At 45.8% G+C, this 22,561-nt stretch overlaps 1 non-coding gene across 1 annotated transcript; it reads left to right on the top strand.

Annotated features, from left to right (window-relative positions):
• Nucleotides 1-20,823: 20,823 nt before the first annotated feature.
• LOC126285465 (5S ribosomal RNA) lies at nt 20,824-20,942 on the top strand. The gene has a single exon (XR_007551656.1). It is a non-coding gene; the product is annotated as a 5S ribosomal RNA (ribosomal RNA).
• Nucleotides 20,943-22,561: the final 1,619 nt, after the last annotated feature.

Here is a 22,561-nt window from a genome sequence, read left to right as displayed (position 1 = left end):
CGGGATGTTAAACGCAAATCTCCAGTCTTTCTTCCTTCCTGATTACAGTGATTAGTCGCCTATAGTACAATCGTACTGTAGCACACGTCTTTCACATTTACGTGGAATTCGCTACATTTATATAAGATGAGAGAAAACTGCCAGTCCCAGCAGGTCTTCCTGCAGTGCACTACAGACTTCTATTGTCGTAACTTTTCTACGGAAGACACAATCGCACACTAACAGCTTAAGGCGCCTGCAACGTTATCCACAACATCATTAGTAGGAGGAGTTTGAAAAGTCTGTGCAAAAATAAAAACTACTCACGTGTTTGGGGTAAACCTTTCTTATTTTTCGACATAGTCTCCTTTTAGACTTATACACTGTCGTCCGACGCAGTTCTGATTTGTTGATCCCTTCCGAATAATAGGAATTGTCCAAGTCTGAAAAACAGCTATTAGTTGCTGCAATCACCTACTCGTTTGAATGAAATATTTGTCGCGCCAGCCGTTTCTTCAAATTGGGGAAGAAACAGTAGTCTGAGGGGGCCAAGTCTGGAGACTAGAGTGATGTGAAACGAGTTGAAATCCTATTTACATTAGTTTTGGGACCACAACTGCTGAAGTGTGAGCTGGTGCGTTGTTGTGATGGAAAAGGACTTTTTTGCGGTCCAATCGCCGTCGTTTTTCTTGCAGCTCGGTTTTAAAATGGTCCAATAACGATGAATAATACGCACCTGTAATAGTTTTACCCTTTTCCAGATAGACGATGAGGAGTATCCCTCGCTAACCCCAAAAGACAGTCGCCATAACCTTTCCGGCCGAAGGAATGGTCTTCGCCTTTTTTGGTGCAAATTCTCCCTTGGTAACCCATTGTCTAGATTGTTGTGTAGTAATATATGCATGTTTCATCCACAGTGACGAAACGACGCTTAAAGTCCTGAGGATTCTTCTTGAACAGCTGCAAACTATCCTTGAAACACTTCACACGATTCCGCTTTTGGTCAAGCGTGAGCAATCGCGGAACCCAACTTGCGAATAGCTTTCTCATATCCAAATGTTTATGCAAAATAGTATGTACCCGTTGAGTCGAGATGCCCACAGCACTAGCAATCTCACGCACCTTAACTCTTCTGTCATCCATCACCAAATCATAGATTTTATCAATGATTTCTGGGGTCGTAACCTCCACAGGGCTTCCAGAACGTTCAGCATCACTTGTGCCCATATGGCTACTCGGAAAATTTTGAAAGCACTTATAAACTGTTCTAGTCGAAGGTGCAGAGTCACCGTAATGTTTATCAAGCTTCTCTTTAGTCTCCTGAGGCATTTTGTCTTTCATAAAGTAATATTTAATCACTACACGAAATTCATTTTCGTCCATTTTTTGACTATCACTCGACTTCCTTGATTCACACGAATGCCAAACAAAAAGATATAGACCAATATAGCTGAAACTTGGTGTGCGTTCTTTCCAAAGATGGCATCATATTTCGGGGTAACTCATCATTGAGTAAAAGAGTGTTCATTGCACAAAAGTGTGTAATCAGAATAATTGCTGGAGCTCATCCAAGATCATCCTGCAGACACTTATTTAAAGAGCTAGAGATCTTCACTGTAGCCTCACAATATATATATATATATATATATATATATATATATATATATATATATATATATATATATATATATTCATTTATGAAATTTGTTATTAACAATCCGAACGAATTCAAAAGTAATAGCAGTGTACATGGCTACAACACTAGGTTAAAGGATGATCTTCACTACTCAAGGTTAAATCGAACGTTGGCTCAGAAGGGGGTAAATTATGCTGCCACAAAAGTCTTTGGTCACTTACCTAATAGCATCAAAAGTCTGACAGATAGCCATATAGCATTTAAAAGGAAATTAAAGGAATTTCTTAATGGGAACTCCTTCTATTCATTAGATGAATTTTTGGATGTGGTAAGTGGGTAATTTCCCAAACGCCCACAACAAAAATTAAAAATGTTAAGTGTCGTGTAATATTTTGTGTTATGTGATATCTTGTATAGACACCTTTTGTTAACCTGACACGTTCCACATCAGTACGAAGTGTCGTATTCATGATCTACGGAACAAGTACTAATCTAATCTAATCTAATCCAAACTAACTAAACATGATCTCGATACAAGCCGGTGGTGCCGTCTCTCTGACTTTCCAAACGCCTCTCCTATACACTGTCCATCAGAGTACTATGACCATCTGGCCGGCCTTGGTGGCCGAGCGGTTCTAGGCGCTCAGTCCGGAACCGCGGGACTGCTACGGTCGCAGGTTCGAATCCTGCCTCGGGCATGAATGTGTGTGATGTCCTTAGGTTAGTTAGGTTTAATTCTAAGTTCTAGGCGACTGATGACCACAGATGTTAAGTCGCATAGTGCTCAGAGCCATTTGAACCATTTGTGACCATCTGTCAGTAGCCTGTCGCAGCTCGGACTGCTGCGAGACGTGACGTGCAGGAGGGGAGTCAGTGAGGTTCTGGAAGGAGGCGACCAGGATGTGGAACTGTTTCGACTCCAGTGCCGTGGCCGGCGATGTACGATTTTCTATGGAGGATCCGTGGCGCACTCATGGTGGTCCCGCGATTGGGTTTAAAACAGGTGAATTTGCTGGCCGGGGGAGTACGGTAAATTTATCCTGGTGCTCTTTGAACTACATACGTACACTGTGGGCTATGTGGCACATTGCATTGTCCTGAAGGTAGATGCCTTCGTACCCAAGAAAAAATAAACTGCAAATAGAGGTGGACACGTCCCCAAGGATAGATGCATACGTTTGTTCATCGACTGCGCCTTCCTGAATGACGATGTCATCCAAGGAATGCGATGAAAATATTCTCCAGACCCTTCGGTCGAGAGTTGATGGGTATTTTCAGTCGTTTCACGCCGATGGAGCATATAATGTGATCGATCTGTAAAGGCTACCTCTTTTCAATCAGCGGACGTCCAGTTGTAGTACTGGAGTGCAAATTCCAGCCTTCGCCGCCCATCAACAGCAGTAGTGCGTTAACTAGCGCCTGCTGCGGAATTGCGTACGCAGCAACGTTCTCTGAACGCTCGTAGAGAAGACACTGTCGCCAGCCCCTTGGTTCTTCTGGCCGCCGAGTTGTTCAGCAGTCCCATGTCTATTCACCCGTACACATGTCCGCAGCCGTCGTCCATTCCTGTCATCTATGACGTACATATGTGAGCCGTACTGGCCCTGGCTTATGCGTCGGTTGAAACCTTGACTGTTACTCTGCGTCTGGTTTCCCGCGGCTACTGCGGTTATGCCGTGGTTCTTCCTCTTTCTACGTTTGGCAGCAGCGGTGCAAATCGATATTCGCACCTTGTACTATCTTTGGCCTGGTGCTTTTAGTTTCCGGTTAGCCGGTGTGCGGTAGTCGGTCGGTTGGCGTGGATCAGCCAGGAAATCTCAGTCAGGGCCCGCTGGCGGTCTCTACGCAGTGTCAGAGTGTGTGGGAGCTGTTCCGGTTGTTACTAGGTTCGCGGCTCACCGACCCGGGACATCAAAGTTGAGTGGTAATTTAATTACCGAAGCCACTCTGTTCACATTGTGCCGTTGGTTTTCATGATTGGCTGTTGGGGGTATTCCCGTGAGCAACAGCGAGTGTTCAAGTTGGCGAAAGTTAAGCCACCGTCCGGTGAAGTTTAACTGTATTATGGTTATTCGAAGTTCAAGTGCACCAGCGGAATTTTCTGCCTTGTGGCCGTTAGCGTTCCTGCTACCTGTCCTGGCAGCTGACGTAAAATTCAGGCAGTGTTCTTTCCTCACCGTGTTGCCACTGTCCAACACGTGTGTAGTTTTGACAGAGCTTATGCATACTTCGCTGTGGGTGGCTACGCCTTTTTACGTTTTGGCTTTGGAGTTCCTTGTGTACTGGTCAGGTGGAAAGCAAGTTATCTTGTCGGTGGGTCCGTTGACTGTCTCTTGGTTGGGTCGCCGGCTGATCGGATATAGCTGGGCCGACTACCTGCCTTCCCTAAGCGAACGTTAATATTTCAAGTGCAGACCGAACCCCGGAAGCTTCTGAGCGCCGCTGGCTGTACTGCCTTTCCTTATTGGTGTTTGATTGGGTACTTTAATGGATCATAGCCGATGGTTTGAATTTGTATACTTTTAGTTGGGTTTTAAATAATGGGCCTTCAGCAGCTTTAAAATTCAAAAGATCTATACTTGTCAAGTCTTGCACTGTTTGAGCCTTCAGCCTCATTTAAAATATTTTTTTTTTGATAAAGCTTTGGGCCCTCTGCCTTTTGAAAATTTATTGTAGAATGAGATTTTTCACTCTGCAGCGGAGTGTGCGCTGATGTGAAACTTCCTGGCAGATTAAAACTGTGTGCCAGACCGAGACCCGAACTCGGGACCTTTGCCTTAGCGGGAAAGCCCTCTACCATCTTTTTTTCTTTTTTTAATCTCATTTTGTTCGTCTTCGTTCTTTGTAACTGCTCGGGGCGGACGTCGCAAGTTACCCGTTTGATTTCGCCGTTGATACATTTACTCAGTTTTTTTTTATTACAGAGGGCAGCTAACCTGACCGAACACGCTCAGTTACCGTGCCGGCGCATCTTATTTTGTTCTATATTGTTCGTTGACTTTGTTCGTGGCAGACGTCCGCTGACATTCGTTCATGTTGTTCATTGATCCGTTCACTTAGTTTTTTTATTACAGAGGCTAGCTAAACCCTCTGACCGGACACGCTGAGCTACCGTGCCGGCGGTTTTTTTTTTTTCATTTTGTTCGTTGCAGATGCTCGGCGCGGACGTCGTAAGGCATCCGTTTGAGTTCGTTGTTGATCGATTATTACAGAGGGCGAACAGGCCTCTGACCGAACACGCTGAGCTACCGTGCCGGCACTTCTGCCAGTATCTCGTCTCCTACCGTCCAAACTTTACAGAAGCTCTCTTGCGAACCTAGCAGAACTAGCACTCCTGTAGCCACAGCCTGGGGAATGTTTCCAGAATGAGATTTTCACTCTGCAGTGGAGTGTGCGTTGATGTGAAACTTCTTGGCAGATTAAAACTGTATGCCCGACCGAGACTAGAACTCGGGTCCTGAGTTCGAGTCTCGCTCCAGCACGCAGTTTTAATCTGCCAGGAAGTTTCCTATTGTAGTTGTGTTTTTAAATCATGCGCCTTGAGCTATTTCAAAAATTAAAATTTCTTACTTGTCAAGTCTTAGATTGTTTGGGGCTTCAGGCTCATTTGAGGATGAAACCCTGCGCTTTCTGCCTTTTGAAAATTTATTGTGGTTGTGTTTTAAATCATGGGCCTTCAGCCGTTTTAAAAATTAAAGAGGTTGTGCCCTTAAGCCATACGACTGTGTGACATATTCAGTCGATAGCTAGGCTCGGAAATTTGGGCTGTAATGTTTGGGCAACAAAATAAAGTTATATGTGTTCGACAGCCGCTCATTTTTGGCCCCTTTCCACAATTACAACTACCTGTTCTGTCCTGCGGGTTTAACCAAACGTTTCAATACTAAATGGCAGTCCCTGTGTTGTGAAGGAGTACTATGCAGTGTTCCTTCGGACGTGCATGGACGTGCTTGCTTCCAGAAGTTTCAAGCAGATGGATCTGAAGAGGCCACCTGTCGGCAGTTGCGGTATCGGTTGCAAACTCCAGCCTTCGCCGCCAATGGACAGCGATCAGCACAGGCGCTGTATGTTGGCACCTGTCACGTATGCCCAAGGTGCTCAACAGTTGCCTCGGCGCCGATTTTGCATAGCACTATTTTGCCGCTCACATACACTTTAACTATAACGGCAGGCGAATCGTTTGCGAACTTAGTCGTTTCCGAAATGCTTCCACCCTTAAACCGATAGGAATGATGATGCCCTCTTGGACGTCAGGTAAATCGCTTCGTGTTCGCATCACTGCAGCGACTGCACTGCTTGCCGCGTTGACGCTGACGCTGACGCTGGAATGACGAGCCTGTCCTTGGCTCTTGGTGATGCAGTATAGACATACATATGTCGTTCCTGCAGTTCCTGTAGGGGAGAGAAATATATATTAACAGTCTAGTCGAATGCTCCTGTCTGGTTTTACCTGAAAAAGAGAAAGACACACTCTGTTGAGGGATTAGTAAAACTTAATCCCTCAGCAGGTCAGGCCAACGCGTGCTTGGCCTGTGATGTGGTTGTTGGCCCAGTCCACGGATGAGCAGGTTGCGGGAGTGTTCCGTCCTCTCGTAGAACTTCCTGGCGATGGCGCGGAACCTTTCTCGGAGAGGCAGGATTCCGGTGTCCTCGTGGAGTTGGCGCGTCGAAAAGCGCCTCGGAAGATGCATAGCAGTCTTCAGGGCGCTGTTCTGTATCCGTTGCTGAGTCACAATGTGAGCATCTGCGGCTTTCCCCCAGACCACGGCCGCATACTCTAACAGTGGGCGAACCAATGTTAGGTAAAGCGTGATGCCGTGTTGCGGTGGCAATGTCGACTCCGGGTTTAGCAGTGGATACAGGGCGCGGAGGCGTCCAATTGCCCTCCCTTTCACATCACGGATGTGATGCTTCCAGGTGAGCCTGCGGTCTAGGGTAACCCCTAGGTATTTCGCCGTCCCACTGCATGGGATAGGTTCTCCCAGGATTTCGAGCGGCGTAAGCCCTGGCGGCAGAAGTCTTCGAGTGAAGACGACTGCCTGGCTCTTTGTGGCGTTGAATTTCAAGCGCCACTTTGTTGCCCATGAGCCCAAGGCGTCGAAACCGCGTTGGAGGCGGTTTCTCAGCACCTGGGCATTCATGCTGCGCGTGAACAGGGCTATATCATCAGCGTACAGCGCCAGTTCGACTCCTGACACTTTCGGCGCGTCTGCAGCGTACAGGGAGTACAGCGAGGGGCCCAGAACCGACCCCTGCGGCACCCCTGCACGTATCTGCCGGTCTGTGGACGTACCGTCGTCAGCCCTCACGTGGAAGGTTCGTTCGGACAGGTACGACCGCAGCAACGTCATGTGAGACGTCGGTATCCTTTGTTCAAAGAGTTTGAACTCGAGACCGTCGTGCCACACCGAGTCAAACGCTCGGGAGACGTTGAGGAACACTGCGCCAAGGAATTCCCTTGTTTCCAGTGCCCTCATGGCCGGTTCTACCACCTGCAACAGCTGGTGGGAAGTGGCATGCTCTTCTCGGAATCCGAACTGCTCGTCCGGGATGATGCCCTCCTGGGTGACGTGTCGCATCAGTCTTCTCGCGTACAGCCTCTCGAAAACTTTCGAGAGGGACGGGAGTAGGCTGATGGGTCGGACTGCATGCCGCGTCCCCACGACACGCTTCATATACCCTCCACAGCTAGTGCTGCCACCTGCTGTCTGTAGGTGGCTACTGTCCGTTCACGTAGAACACATCCAGTGATCACATTTATGTGACTTGACTATGCAAATTGTAAATACACCCACGCTGAGAAAAACCAGAACACCTTGAACGATTAGAGATAGTGTTCATATTCACAGGACGTGTATATTAGTATGTTCTGCAGAAATGATTAGCATTTGAGTCACCCAGGTTCACCATGTGTCCTGTCGCCTAGTACATACAGTGTCCGCAATGGCCCCTGATGACTTGTTCCATGCGCGGTAGCATCGACGCCTGTTAGATGCGAATGCCGTCCTGTGGTATAGCCATCCACGCTGTATTCACCTGGTTCCATAGTCCATCTGTGATAGTTTGCACTGGGTCACAGCGATGCACCCGTCGTTTCATCATATTCCACAAATTTTCAATTGGCGATAAGTCTGGTGATCTGGCGGGACAGGGCACGTTTGACATCCTGTGACACCAATACGGCACGTGTTCCTGCAGCAATATATCGTCGTGCATTGTCTTGCTGAAAAATGGCGTCTATGGAGTTTTAGCAGATATGGTATGGCTGCGGGTCGCAGGATGACATTCACGTCTGTCATACTGGTCACAGTGCCCTGGACACGCGCCAGCTGTGGTTTGTGGTTTTCCTCAGAAGCACCCCAAATCCTCAAATCCACCACTGGGACTTGGGCTGGCGCTGTATGACATGTGCGAATGTAGTCACTGTAGTGTCACTGCCCCCGTCTGCGGTGAACCAAAATGCGGCCATCATTTCCAAACAAACGACCTCACGTCCCCAACAATATCTGCAACAACCGTTCCGTTTCCATGTCGGCACCGGGTTGTCTGCGTCTCTACTGAGCCTGGAATGCAGGGATATACATCTGACGCACTATTACAAACTACCGTCATTTGATAAGTGGTGGTTCAGCAGCTCGGCATAGGGACTGTGATGGCGTGTTCCTCTATGCGCCAGTGGCCAACCTGATTTCCTCATGGTGTATAGCGTCAGTTATCCATACGTATGAAGGCCACGCTGACGTGTACACTGTGTTTCCATAGTCCATCCATAATCAAAAGAACGCCCTATAAAACTGGATCAGACAGGCTTCATCTGCTCCCCAGGACCTTTGATTAAGCAACTTCAATTGTTTAGTGTACTCTGGCCCATCGCCTTTAGATACTTAAAGTAACTACGACAGTTTTGAGTGAAAAATAAGGTCCATAAACCTCACAGAGTATTTAAAAGACAGATAGTGACCCACATACATAAGTCGCGTGAATTCAAGATACGACGAGAACGATTAAAATGAACACACAAATACACTTGTCTGCAGAAAATTTAAATTAGTGTTTGCAACCAACTCCTCCTAACTCCTCACTGTAAGTTGAAGCTGACGACCCTCTGTTGCGGTTTTGGAAGAAGAGCATAAGATCACAAAAATGTCCACAAATAAGGAGCACTGCACAGAACTCCGTCCTGCCGACGTGATCTGTTAGTGGTTATCGTAAAAAGCGTAACACTTAAAACACTGCCCTGGGAAACACCGTTGTTCTATATGACACTACGGCACCGACATTGCACCTAAAATGACGTCTTGAGAGAAATTAAGGCGAGGAGATGGTCGCAAAAGTCCCATTTGTGTAGCTCGTTGAGAATACAGCGCTTCCAGGTAATGTCGTATGTCTTGGTTGGGTGGTTGATTTAAGAAAGGGAACCAAACAGGGAGGACATCATCCCAATCGGATGAGGGAAGGATGGGAAAGGAAATCGCCCGTGCCCTTTCAAAGGAACCATCCCTGCATTTTCCAGGAGCGATTCAGGGAAATCACTGAAAACCTAAATCAGGATGGCCGGATGCGAGTTGAACCATCGTCCTCCCGAATGCGAGTCAGTCTGCTAACCACTGCGTCACCTCGCTTCGTCCTATGTCTTACTGATGTCTGGAACAACCTGCTCTCTCCTCCACAAATTGTAGTTTGGTCGGTTATGGAAACCAACACATTCCTGCTCAAGGAAAGTTCACGACAGAAGTCGAGTATTAACTCATGACGAGAGCGATCTCGTATTCAGCAGTAGACTGCGCGATGTTGGAGGAAAATTTTGGTCTTGATGCATTCATGGTCTTTGGGCTTCAGATTCAAGGAACTTCTTATTTCCGACTCTGTTCCTTTGCAGGAACTGGACGATCTCTTCATGTGTTTGGCCCCCTGTTTTCTCTGGGTTTGGGGGCGGGAAAGGATTTCGACGCATGCACCAAGCCTCAAACCGGCGGCCATGCCTAAATTTTATCTTGCTCGACCACTTCCTTCTGCCCTGAGAACGGCAATCAAGGAGAAATCTGATACGTGTGCACAGCCTGTATATCACTGAACCAGTTACCTCAAGTCAATGGCCGACACCATTGGTTGTCATTCGCAAACCTCAAGGGGCGATTCCTTTGTATAGTTTCAAATCCACCATTAGTGCTCAGCCAGTAGTGGATTCTTATCCGATTCTGTGGACCAACGAAATCCTCGGAAAAATGACGGACGGGGAATGTTTTTCAAAACCTGATTTTGTGGTGGCATGCCTTCAGCTTCGTCTGGAATCCGCTTCCCAACGTATTACAGTTAACGACGCCCCATTTCGGTTATACCATCACATGTGCTTGCCTTTTATCATTGCGACTGCCCCTGCTACTTTTCAGCGATTCTTAGTACAGTTAATAAGTGAAGTCTGCTGTTGTGATGTTGATGATGAAGAAGTCTGGTTCGTAGGGCACTCAACTGCGCGGTCATCAGCGTCTCTACAAAATCCCAATTTCTCCACAGTTCAATTTTTTTCACAGTCCAACCTTGTCACTGTCACGAATGATAGCAGAGTCTCTGACCTTGATAGTGCCCTCAGTCCGACCACAGGCAGTCTAGGGATTTCTCCAGGCACGTAGTATCCAGATCAAGCCACTCATTTCAAATCAAATCACGTACAGCCACCAAAACTGCGCAGATGTTGAGCGCTGAAGGCCACCTGCTCTTCCGTAGAGTCGAACAAATTTTCTGTGGGATGAAGTCAGAGTGAGTTGATGGGTCATTCCAGGTGCGACAGCGAGCCTGAGATTTCGTCAAAACCGGGAATGAGTGCTAACACGCCTCTGAACAGGGATGTTCTCATCCTAGGAGATAGGAGTGGGCAAACCACAAACATCATGAAGATATAAAAGATAGGCCAGTACTTGGCCATCGACAACACTGACATAAACTTCACACTTTACGTCCGCAATAAACCGAAAGAGAGGACCCACGCTGCGATACGAAAAACACTCCCAAAATATCGCAGGAACACCAGAACCGCGCACTGCCGGTCAAACGCGTCGTTGGTCTGTCGGTGCACTCGAAACATCGCAGCACTTGAAATGAAGCAAAATCCCGACTCAGCGAGCACTCTCGCAATCAGCTGTTGTACAGTTTATGTGTTGTTCATTTGACTGAAGCGTGCAGCCTTATATGGCGCTGTGAGACATGACTTTTTGCGGGATACGTTACTCTAAATGCCAATTGCAAGCGGATTCCTTCGCAAAATTCGCTCGGGGGCTGGTTGAGGTGGAGCTGCATTCATTGCCAGCAAAAGTTCCTGTCGGGATTGAAACGAGCTGTCACTGGCAATTTAACCGAGTTTCATGAACAAGAGTGATGCACCAGACCTTTTAGACACGTCGAACAGCTTCAGTCACGGTGTAGTGATGGGAATATACGGAGAAGACGGCTCTTACCACGATTCTGTCACGTATCCGTGTGTCGATACATATTAGTGGACACACCACACAAACCCTATCAGCCCATGCATAACAGTTTGGCTGGTTCAAATGGCTCTGAGCACTATGGGACTCAACTGCTGTGGTCATCAGTCCCCTAGAACTTAGAACTACTTAAACCTAACTAACCTAAGGACATCACACACATCCATACCCGAGGTAGGATTCGAACCTGCGACCGTAGCAGTCCCACGGTTCCGCGGCCGGCATAACAGTTTCCTGGGATGTCGTACGTCAGAGTCTGAGGGTGAAGGACCGTCTGGTGTCATTTCTATAGAAACCGGTCAAATGTGTGAGCGCTGACTAATGTTTTGTCTGGTGAGCTGACTTTCCACCTTCCATGAGTACTACTTACCCCTGTGATTTCTCTGAATCCATTTTGAATTTATTTCTTCTGCTGCGCATCTTTCCTGATCTCCTTGTCCATCATTTTCATGTACTCAGTTTGCTGTATACCACTAACGTGTCATGAAGAAAGTTCAAAATGCGCCTTCATCTCTATGTTCCTGTTCCTTCTTTACCTAGTGCTTCTCTTACGTCTTTTGCTGCTGAAATTGTTTTGATGTTGAAAAAGGCTTACCAAGATGACGTATGGGAAGAACTCAAGTGCACAAATGGTTTTCTCGATTTAAAACTGGCGCCATGTCGAGTGATAAGAAACTCATATGGATGTCCATCAGCTGCCCGAATCGACGAAAATATTGAAAAAATTAGAGAACTTGTGCTCACAGACCATCGACAGTGAACTGATCAACGGTTGGATTATCTTGGAGCTGTGTTCAGCGGATTTTAATCGAAGATTTGAAGATTGAAAACGGTTGTTGCCAAGTTTGTTCCTCAAGTTCTGAATGAAAATGAAAAGGAACGCCGAGTTGAATCATGTCGTGCTTTGAAGCAACAGCTTGAAACTGATGCAGATTCTCCGTCAAAGGTCATTACTAGTGATGAGTCGTGGTGCTATGATTACGACCCAGAAACATACAAAAAATGTCGTCAAGTCAAACCAGAGATCAAAACAATGCTGGTTTGGTTTTATGATGCCAAGGGATAATTGATTCAGAGTTTGCTATCTAGGTTAGACCGTTAATCAGACCTTTTATTTGGAAGTATTAAGAAGATTTCACAACAGCGTTCGTAAAAAGAGACTCGATTTGTGGCAGACAAGAGATTGCTTCTTCCAGCACAACGTACCTGCACCCACAGCCATCTCTATATTACGCAGTTTTTCGCTAAAAATGGCACGTTCCCGCTGTCCCACGCACCTTACTTGCGTGACTTGGTTTTGCAACCTTTTGTTATTTCCACGCATGAAAAGAGCCATCAAAGGACACCTATTTGACAACACTGAAGAAGTAAAGAGAAGAGAGGAGCTGTCAGCTATTTCTAAAGGTGACCAGAAAAAATGTTTCGAAGTGTGGTAGCACCAGTGGCACAAATGCTTCAGTTGTAATGGAGCGTATTATGAAGGGGATAACGTTTTTTGTAAAGAATTGGAAGATATATAGCGTTTAGAAAATAACTGTGTTTTTTTGCTTTATTTTTTGTAAACAATTGGTAGATATTTAGCTTTTAGAAAATAATTGTGTTTTTTTGTTTAATTTTTTGGGGGGTACCGCCTCTTATAACGAAACATTGCACATCGCAGTCTGGGCAGGAGTCAAACACACAGCCCATTGAATTCAATTCACGAGATCAGGCCCAGAGGACCGCGCTCCACCACTGTTGAGCTCTCCATCCGTCTCTGTCTTCTGCTATCTGTCTCCAGTTTTCCGTGACTCCCAGCTGCAACAGGTCTTCTCTCACTCCATCGATCCACCTCTTTCTAGGTCTTCCCACTGGTCTGCTGCCTGACGGGATCCAGTCCATTGTGATTTTGGGCCATCTTGTTGCCTCCATTCTAACAACATGTCCAGCCCATTGCAGACTTTTGCTTCTCATCACTCCTTGTACAGCTCTTCTAATTCAGTGTTATGGTGTCTTCTTCATTCTCCAGTAGTCTGATGTCTGACTGGTCCAAATATTTTCCTGAGGACTTTCCTTTCAAATGTTAGCAGTCACTTAAGGTCTTGTTTTCGAGTGCTCCAGGTTTGAGAACCATAAAGTACTACTGGCATTATTAATATCTTATACAACCGTAGCTTTAGTTGTTGAGAGACACTTCTACATTTTAATATAGGGTCTAGAGAATGATAGTATCTGTTTCCCGTCTGCAGTAGTGCTTTTGTCTCTGCTTCAGTTGATGTTACGTCTGTAAAAAATGATCCAAGATATTTGAACTCTTTCACATGTTTATACCTGGTGTTGTTCACAATTAAATCTTGAGAGTTCTGGATCTTTCTTCCTATGGTCATATACTCTGTATTTTCAGAGCTAATAACTCCAAGGTCTGGATACTTCTCTTCAGATCTTCTTGTGTGCATGCTAATAGCGCAATGTCGTCTGCATAGGCCAGATATGTAATGTGTTCATTACCGATTTGAATGTCCTTGATGTTTCTTTGTTGTAATCCCGCATTACCTTCTCAAGTGCCAGGTTGAAGAGGACATGTGATAGCCCATCTCCTTGGCGTAATCCTGTTACAACTTGGAAGCTTTCTGTCATTTGGTTGCCTACCTTAACCTTAAGTTTTGTGTCATTTGGGCATACCTCTACCAGTTTGACCAACTTCTTTGGTATACCAAACTCTGTCATAGCTCTAATCAGGATAGGTCCATGTATACTGTCGTAAGCCTTCTTGAAGTCTACAAACAGGAGATGTATCTTTCGTCCGTATTCGTACATTTTTTCACAGACCTGTTTTAGGACAAGAATCTGGTCCATGGTTGATCGCCCTGCCTGGAAAGCTATTTGGTATTCTCCAATTATGTCTATTGCTAGAGGTTTTATTCGTTCTAATAGGCAGTTGGAGAAGATCTTATAACAGGTGTTGAGTAGCGCTATGCCCCTGTAGTTGTCACATACGGATTTGTCTTTCTTTTTATATATGGGGCGTATCACAGCTACCTTCCATTCCTCTGGTATTTCATGTTTTACCCAAATTTGCTCGATTAGCTTGTGGATTTTGAAACAGAGGATTTCTTCTCCAGCCTTGAGAAGTTCAGCAGGAATACCATCCTCACCTGGACTTTTACTATTCTTAAGGTTTTTAATCTTGTTCCTTATCTCTTCAATGGTGGGTGGAGGATATTCTGGGTCTACTGTTACTGGTTCATCAAACTCAAGTAGTTCGGTTGGTTCATCAGAGTTTAGTTATTCTCTGAAGTATTCCATCCATCTTCTTCCAATTTTTTGATCTTCTGTTAACATTCTTCCATTGGCATCTTTTATGAATCTGTGTTGATGGTATGTCCCTCGTTTAAAACTTTTCACTTTTCTATAAAGTTCTTTATTCCTATTTCCATGAAAGTCTTGTTCAGCTTCCTCCATGATACTTTTTACATATTTTCTCTTTGCGTTCCTCAATGTGGTTTGGGTCTGCCGTCGTGTTTCTTCAAACTCCGATTTTTCTTCTTCTTGCATATTGCTTTGCATCCACAGTAGTTTGGCCCGTTGTCTCTCCCTGATAGCTCCCTCACACTCCTCATTGAACCACACTCTTTTTCCCCTAGATCGCTTTGGGTTTACTTCTTTGGGCAGTTTCTTTAATGGCCTCTGCAATCGCCTTCCAGTTCTGATCTACCACAGTATCTCCTTCCTCTTCATTCAAAGCCTCAAAACGGTTTGTTAGTGCTATCTTGAAAGTTCTTCTTATATTATCTTCAGTCAGACTCTCATGGTCATATCGAGTGACTCTTTGCATTCTTTTGTGCTTCCTGGCTCTCCATATTGTTTTCATCCTTCCTCTGACAATGAAGTGGTCTGATCCACATTCCGCACCTCTTGCCGTTCTAACATTTTGTATCCACTTCTTTATTCTCTTCTCTACAACTAGGTGGTCAATTTGGTTCACTGTTTTCCCATCTGGAGACACCCAGGTGCCATATTAAAACTCTGCCGAGCTTTTCAAATGATTTATTCGATTCCACTACAGTGCTTCGTTGACCTCGGTCTGCGTCACAGGCCCCCACAATGCTGAGGCCACTGCCCCAGCGACCTGTGCATCGCAACGCTGTGTCGTGCTGGCCTTGTTCACCAGCTGTAGAGTTACGATTACGTCAGGATGGCTGCGCCAGCAGCCGACTCAGCGGCCACCGTCCCCATTGACTCCACGCTGCTCCACCGGGAGCTGTAGGCCGGCTCTGCTGCTGCTTTTTACTAGCCTGGCGTAGCTGGGAATGCGGCGGCAACGACCGCACGCGATCTGGCGTCCGAATCTGCTGTCCTCGCCACGAAAGTCTCCGGCACGTGTCGGGAGCCGAGATAATTGCCTGCTGTAGCGAGCTGAAGAGTGGCCTGCCCTGGCTGGCTGTGGACCCTGCGTCAGAGTCAGACGGTAGAACCAACGACCCACCGTGTACTGGGACACTACCGCCCAATCTGTTGCTGCGTGTGGCCTGGCAGTGTGGCACGCGCCACCGTTCAGGAGAGCTGCCACACTACAATGTATCGTTAGGAAACAACACCTATTTATACTCAGCTATGCGCCTCTTTCTCTAACGCATCGCTCCGAGTCACGTACGCCCCACACGCCGGCTGCGCCAGTGGGCCCCTTCTTCCTATAGCTTGCGACATGCAAACCGCTGCGTATACGCTTTTCAGCGGTTCGATGGCTCCTGTGGCCTCCACTTCACTTCGCAACCGCTGGTCAGCACAACTCCCTGCAGTCCGGCCCACACCTGGCTCTAACTTGTGCTCAGAATATCGCACAAATCTAATTTTCCCCATCCTAAACGGTGGTGTCGCTACATTAGGTATGTTCATTAATCGGTGCACTCGGGGAGTATACTGGAAAAAAAGGTATATCTTCCTGCCAGAGGATGAAAAAATGGCCCTGTAAGCAGTCACAACGTGATGTTTGTGCCAGAAAAGGCGAGGAACAATCAGGCACATGATACCGGTGGTCCTTGCATGTTTATTGGGATTTGGTCACAAGTTACAACATCTGTTCCGTATGGTCTCCAGACTGAGCAATATAAGCCTCTGTAACACAGTGTGGTCGACAGTTTCACACAGCACATCCAGTGTAGTCAGACCCATATGTCGTGGATGATAAAGAGTCCGGATGGATCCGCGATAGACATTATTTGTGTCGGGGGATCTGGAAGGCCACATGTCTTGAAGTTGCCGAGAGGCGATGCGGTCGTTGCCGAAGGTTTCTTGAAGGAACGCCTTCAACTGGCAAGTGACCTGTGCTGTCGCCCTGTCTTGCATGAAAATAGGGGTGTGGGCACGTTTACACTCTTGCAAAGATGGAATCAAGTGTTGCATTAGGAGATCCTTATTACTGTACACCTAATAGACACATGTGATGTTATCTCCTCGGACCGACAATGAAGGAGCTTGGGAAGTCACAAGTCACGTAAGCTGAGCGCAGTGGATGTGGCGAATTTGAGCTCCATATGCGACAGTTCTGTCGTTCCACGTTCCTTTCGTATTCCAGGAAATTAATTTTCGTTGTAGCTGTTCTAGTGAGAGGTGCTATAGGAAATTAATTTTTATTGCACCTATTGTAGACAGAAGAGATGTAATGTTCTACATGCTTGTTACAGATAAGTGCGTTCCAGAACGGCTGCGGATCGCGAGCAACGGCAGAACCCAGGTGAGGTGCTTTACGTATTACGTTACCACGTCGCGCAAAAAGAAAAAAAAAGTCACGATCAAGTGAAAGAGTAATCGGTAATTTGTGTAGCATACAGTGTTCCGAAAATGTGTGGAATTGTAAAAATCTGGCGTGGACTGGTTTACGTAAGCCCACACAAGTACATCGGGCAAGAAAAGACTCTGTACAGTGGGGAGGTACTGGTAGTTCCATTCACAGGTGGGGCGAGGGAAAAGTGTCTGTATGTCTCGGTAGGCCCAAACCTCACTTATCACGCTCCGCAGGTTGCTAAGCAAGATGCTCGACAGACGCAGCAGAGGTTTTGCACAGGCTCCCACGAGTAACACCTCTCGAAATTTAATTTTGTTAGAAGTACACTTTTTTTCCTCCTAATATATCTATTCCAGTTCCCTGAGTATCGTCGTTCCAAGTTTGCAAGGATGTACTAATAGTATTTTTCTGAATTCGTTCAGTGGATTTATTTCGTGTCAGAAACATTACAGTACGTATTATAAATTATTTGTACGTGAGAGAACAGCTCAGTTACGGTAGTTTAGACCAGAAGCGGGCGACTGCAGTTGCGTTAGCAGATGCTGATTTGAGTTTCACGAGGTTGTACTGGGCGGAGTGATGTAGGTAGAAGAAAATGTGTTGAACTGTCTTTACCTCTGCACACGTTAGACTACACTGCGTAATCTCCGTCAGAAATTTTTCTTCCGGCCTGGTTGTCCTGTCGAAAGTCGGTAGAGCGATTTCCAGATACTAACCGATATGACGAGAGAGTCGTTCCTTAAATTCAACGTTTCAATGCCTGCGTTATTCCGGATGACGATGCAATGCTGCTTCGGACAAGCATGCGTGTGCAAAGGAACAGGCACTGCAGCGACTACAGTCGTTGTGAAATACATGAGAAGTTTTGGCAGGTGCGAACATCGGCAACCGTCACCTGTGTAACGCAATGACGACAATGAGAATTTGTGCCTGACCAGGACGCGAACCCGCTTTTCCCGCTTATCGCGGGCGGCCGCCTTACCCTTGCTGCTGTTGATCGCAGTACAGTTAGTCGGTGGGCAAGCAGGCTAGGTGATGAAAGCGGGCACGGCAATATTGAGGATTGTCCTCGCGGCGGCAGGCCTCGTACTGCACACACTCCAGACAATGGGCAGAGAGTTAACGAATTGGTGACTGCTGACAGACGCTTCACAGTGAACGAATTGTCACGCTACGCTGGGATAGAGGAAGGAAGTGTTTGCAGAATACTGAAAGTGTTGGGGTTAAGAAAAGGTTTGTACCAGGTAGGTTCCTAGGATGTTGACAGTGGCTCACAAAGAAACAAAGAAAAACGGTATGCAGCGAACTTTTGGAACAGTACAAGAATGGTGGAGATGAATTTCTTTGAAAAATTGTGACAGGTGATGAAACATGGCTCCATCATTTTTCACCAGAGACCAAGAGGCAATCAATGGAGTGGCATCATGCAAATTCACCCAAGAAAAAAGTTCAAAACCACATCTTCTGCTGGAAAAGTTATGGCTACGGTGTTTTTCGATTCCGAAGGACTCTTGCTTGTAGACATCATGCTAAATTCTGATGCATATGTAACTACACTGGAGAAACTTCAAGCTCGACTGAGTCGTGTTCGACCACATCGGCAAAAGGCGGATGTTTTTCTGTTGCACGACAATGCACGGCCACATGTCAGTCAAAAAGCCACGGAAGCGATGACAAAATTCGGATGGACAACACTGAAACACCCGCCATACAGTCCTGACCTGGCTCCACGTGACGGAAAGACTGTCTTAGTGGAACAAGGTTTGAAGATGATGACTCATTTGTGCACGCTGCCAAACAGTGGCTCCAACAGGTTGGTCCAGAATTTTACCGCACGGGTATACAGGCGCTGGTTCGAAGATGGCGTAAGCAGTTGAGAGGGATGGAAATAATGTAGAAAAATGAAAAAAAAAAAGAATTCTAAATGATGTATCTACAAACTGTAAAACTTTCAAACCTATAGAATAAAAGATGGATTTGAAAAAAAATAAATAGTGTGAATTTCTTTTGGAGTGACCCTCGTTCATAATGGATGTAGGAGTACAGGTCGTAGACGCATGGTTGACGACATGTAAATGTTTGGGTCTGTCTGTAAGTCGTACTCGGGTAGGAAAATGGTAAACAGACCGTTCACTAACTCGCGTTAAGCAGGAAAACCGATTTTGAGTCCTGGTTTGGGAAAAAGTTTCGTTGTCGTCATTCCATTATACCGTTCATGGTTGTCCATATTTGCCACTGCGAGTACATCTCATGGGTTCCTATGATGGTTCATCCAGTGATGGTCTCTTACAGTTGGCCTTCCAGTTTCGACTGAGATTGTTGTGCGTAGTCCTCGATCAGAACGTTTCCGTTTGAAGGCCGTACAGTCCAGAATCTGTATGACAGTCAGTCAAAATCACAATGGGCACCGACGTTGACGTACCAGGCTGAAAATACCCATAACAACGGCTCCTCCTCCTAGAGTAGTCCATAAGCGACTGCTGCACCCTCTCGTCCGACAGGAATCGTCGACCGTCCAGTGACTTTTTCAAGGGACCGAAGGCGTGATGATCGCCTGCAGAGAGATCAGGACTACAGGGCGTGCCTTCGAGTACCTCCCGCTTTGGCTGGTGCGGCTTCTGCCATGCGCCACTTGCGACAAGGGGACGAGCGTTCTCATCAGTCCTATAAACACTCTTCATTCTCCAACTGCTGCCGTCGTTTGTTCTTTGGCAGCGTGGAAAAAAGATAACAGCACGTTGGTCGTGTGTGGACGTATTTGGTCACAAAGTAGCCATAGTTAACGTTTCTGCATTTATCGCACGTACTTCGGAAAGACGCGAATGCAACACGCACCCCCTGCACACAAGTCATTGCTCATATACCCGCATCTGAATCGCACTAAGATTCATATACGCATCAGCAAGGCGCACATACCAAAAATTTTTGATTCTCCCTTGTTGTTGTTGTTGTGGTCTTCAGTCCTGGGAATGGTTTGATGCAACTCTCCATACTAATCTATCCTGTACAAGCCTCTTCATCTCCCAGTGCTTACTGCAACCTACATCCTTCTGAATCTACTTAGTGTAGTCATCTCTTGGTCTCCCTCTACGATTTTTACCCTCCACGCTGCCCTCCAATACTAAATTGGTGATCCCTTGATGCCTCAGAACATGTCCTACCAACCGATCTCTTTCCCCAATCGTATTCAATACTTCCTCATTAGTTATATGATCTACCCATCTAATCTTCAGCATTCTTCTGTAGCACCACATTTATAAAGCTTCTATTCTCTTCTTGTCCAAACTACTTATCGTCCATGTTTCACTTCCATACATGGCTACACTCCATACAAATACTTTCAGAAACGACTTCCTGACACTTAAATCTATAATCGATGTTAGCAAATTTCTCTTCTTCAGAAACGCTTTCCTTGCCATTGCCAGTCTACATTTTATATCCTCTCTGCTTCGACCATCATCAGTTATTTTGCTCCCCAAATAGCAAAACTCCTTTAGTACTTTAAGTGTCTCCCTTATATTTCTTGAATTCAGCCTTTGGGTATGCGGTCGAACAGGTTTTATCGAGCCTGTCTACGACCCCTGCTCGCTATGGATTCATGGTACGAGTATATGGGTCAGCTAGAGTAGTTTTTCTTTTTTATGTATTTATTTATTAATTTTTAACTAATCGTCTGCAGCCATAAGGTTTAAAATGGTTTTACCGATTATTGCAATTTCCTTAATTTTCAGAATTTCACTTTGCGGCCTTCAGCCATCTTAAGACGTTTGTTTCTCTCTTTCTGTGGACCTTGAGGGCCATCAGCCCTGTTAGCGTCTTAAAACATTGTAGCCTTCTGCTTTCAGCTGGCATCATACCAGTATATTTGGAGTTTTGAAGATTTAATCCGGCAGCCTTCAGCCGCTCCGAATGCTGATCTCATTATTGTATACGATTTACCTTATTCGTAAATTTAACTGTGTGTCGCCAACGGCCATACCATGTTGAATACACCGGTTCTCGTCCGATCACTGAAGTTAAGCAACATCGGGCCCGGTTAGTACTTGGATGGGTGACCGCCTGGGAACGCCGGGTGCTGTTGGCTCTTAACCTTCCCCCCATGAACCATGGACCTTGCCGTTGGTGGGAGGCTTGCGTGCCTCAGCGATACAGATGCAATCACAGCGGAGGGGTATCTGTTGAGAGACCAGACAAACGTGTGGTTCCTGAAGAGGGGCAGCAGCCATTTCAGTAGTTGCAAGGGCAACAGTCTGGATGATTGACTCATCAGGCCTTGTAACAATAGCCAAAACGGCCTTGTTGTGCTGCTACTGCGAACGGCTGAAAGCACGGGGAAACTACGGCCGTAATTTTTCCCGAGGGCATGCAGCTTTACTGTATGATTAAATGATGGATGGCGGCCTCTTGGCTAAAATATTCCGGAGGTAAAATAGTCCCCCATATTCGGATCTCCGGGCGGGAACTACTCGAGAGCATGTCGTTATCAGGAGAAAGAAAACTGGCGATCTACGGATCGGAGCGTGGAATGTCAGATCCCTTAATTGGGCAGATAGGTTAGAAAATTTAAAAAGGGAAATGGATAGGTTAAAGTTAGATATAGTGAGAATTAGTGAAGTTCGGTGGCAGGAGGAACAAGACTTCTGGTCAGGTGACTATAGGGTTATAAACACAAAATCAAATAGGGGTAATGCAGGAGTAGGTTTAATAATGAATAGGAAAATAGGAATGCAGGTAAGCTACTACAAACAGCATAGTGAACGCATTATTGTGGCCAAGATAGATACGAAGCCGAAAACCTACTACAGTAGTACAAGTTTATATGCCAACTAGCTCTGCAGATGACGAAGAAATTGAAGAAAGTCATGATAAAATAAAAGAAATTATCCAGATAGTGAAGGGCGACGAAAATTTAATAGTCATGGGTGACTGGAATTCGGTAGTAGGAAAAGGGAGAGAAGGAAACGCAGTAAGTGAATATGGATTGGGGCTAAGAAATGAAAGAGGAAGCCGCCTGGTAGAATTTTGCACAGAGCATAACTTAATCATACCTAACGCTTCGTTCAAGAATCATAAAAGAAGGCTGTATACATGGAAGAAGCCTGGAGATACTGACAGGTTTCAGATAGATTATATAATGGTAAGACAGAGATTTAGGAAACAGGTTTTAAATTGTAAGACATTTCCAGGGGCAGATGTGGACTTTGACCACAATCTGTAGGTTATGACCTGTAGATTAAAACTGAAGAAACTGCAAGAAGGGGGGAATTTAAGGAGATGGGACCTGGATAAACTGAAAGAACCAGAGGTTGTACATAGTTTCAGGGAGAGCATAAGGGAACAATTAACAGGAATGGGGGAAAGAAATATAGTAAAAGAAGAATGGGTAGCTTTGAGGGATGAAGTAGTGAAGGCAGCAGAGGATCAAGTAGGTAAAAAGACGAGGGGTAGTGCAAATCCTTGGGTAACAGAAGAAATATTGAATTTAATTGATGAAAGGAGAAAATATAAAAATGCAGTAAATGAACCAGGCAAAAAAGAATACAAACGTCTCAAAAATGTGATCGACAGGAAGTACAAAATGGCTATTCAGGGATGGCTAGGGGACAAATGTAAGGATGTAGAGGCTTACGTCACTAGGGGTAAGGTAGATACTGCCTACTGGAAAAGTAAAGAGACCTTTGGAGATAAGAGAACCACTTGTAT

Source organism: Schistocerca gregaria, chromosome 8 (genome assembly GCF_023897955.1).
Source record: "Schistocerca gregaria isolate iqSchGreg1 chromosome 8, iqSchGreg1.2, whole genome shotgun sequence".
Classification (NCBI taxonomy): Eukaryota; Metazoa; Arthropoda; class Insecta; order Orthoptera; family Acrididae; genus Schistocerca; species Schistocerca gregaria.
Note: the sequence above shows the minus strand (reverse complement) of the source record. Positions and strands in the feature narration are given on the sequence as shown.